This window comes from Boleophthalmus pectinirostris, unplaced genomic scaffold (genome assembly GCF_026225935.1).
Source record: "Boleophthalmus pectinirostris isolate CB_2022bp ecotype Guang Dong unplaced genomic scaffold, ASM2622593v1 HiC_scaffold_14, whole genome shotgun sequence".
Classification (NCBI taxonomy): Eukaryota; Metazoa; Chordata; class Actinopteri; order Gobiiformes; family Gobiidae; genus Boleophthalmus; species Boleophthalmus pectinirostris.
In genome coordinates, this window is record NW_026571047.1 from 22,591,400 (window position 1) to 22,592,713 (window position 1,314).

At 42.7% G+C, this 1,314-nt stretch overlaps 1 pseudogene; it reads right to left on the bottom strand.

Annotated features, from left to right (window-relative positions):
* Nucleotides 1-613: 613 nt before the first annotated feature.
* Nucleotides 614-731, bottom strand: LOC129407943 (5S ribosomal RNA; annotated as a pseudogene).
* Nucleotides 732-1,314: the final 583 nt, after the last annotated feature.

Consider the following 1,314-nt stretch of genomic DNA (forward strand, 5'->3'; position numbering starts at 1 on the left):
GGGGAAAAAAAAAAAAAATCTGGATCATGTAGAGGAGGTTAATACAAACATTTTAAGACCAAAATGACGAGGCTCACAGCAGCAGTTAGAGAAAGAGGAGCCACAAGATCCTAATGTAAGTGAACTGGAGCCAGAGTCAGAAGGAGTCGGAAGAGCCTCCTCTTTGGCGTTACTATGTCCACTCATATATACAGTCTATGAGTACCACAGAGCACATGCAGATATGGAGGACACAAGCGGTGCTGTAACATGTGGTAATACAGGAAGTGCTCCACTGTGATTTCAAACTCCATACACCTTCATTAAGTAAGTAAGTCTGTCTGTATTTATATAGCGCTTTTCACAGACATATGTCACAAAGATGCTTTACAGAGCATTTAAAAAAAAAAAGATAGATTCATTATTCTTTTTCTCCACACCCGGTGATGGTAAACGTCTATTGTAGCCACAGCTGCTCGGGGGCAGACTGACAGAAGCGCGGCTGTTGAGCCAGTCGGCGCCATCGGTCCCTCTGGCCACCACCATCACTCACACTCACACCACTTTCACACTCGGCAATGTGGGTGAAGTGTCTTGCCTAAGGACACAACAGACAGTTTTTGCGACTGGCGCCCCCCTGTGGCACCTGATTTTCCCAGTGATCTCCCATCCAAGTACTAACCAGGCCCGGCCTTGTTGAGCTTCTGAGATCTGACGGGATCAGGCTTTGACAAGCCGGTATGGCCACTAGAATCATTTGGATTATTTCTGCCCTGAAATTGCTGCTGAACTAAAGGTAAAAGAAGCTGTTAACTTGAAAACTACCACTACATGACATCACAAGGTGGAACAGAGCAGTTTGAGCCTGGGAGACGTGATGTACACAGCCAAATAACACAGGATTAATCAAACATGTGTGAATGAAACAAAACACAACTCCAGGTCTGTTTTTGATGAGGTAAAAGAAACAGAAAATGATCACTAACATTCTTATAGAGGTGCAAATGCAAGGAGCAGCCAGACAAGGGTGAGAAAATGCATAGCACATTCGGTTGGCTGATGTGCAAAAGCTTTTTTATTAACAAAATAACGTTTTGGCAATAAAAGCCTTCATCAGATATCTTTCTTTTCTTGGACCACAGCACACAAAATGGTTGCCAGCCCAGGTGCCCATATACCAATTCAATGAATGGGAAATAACAGTTTAGACGTTTACATAAAAAACATTTTATAAAATACAGAAATAGTTTGAGTCTATCACAAAAAACATCTTAGCTCAAACTCCACATTCAGTCCATGAGGAGCAAGAGTCTTAAGTTGGTGAATCCAGAAGTG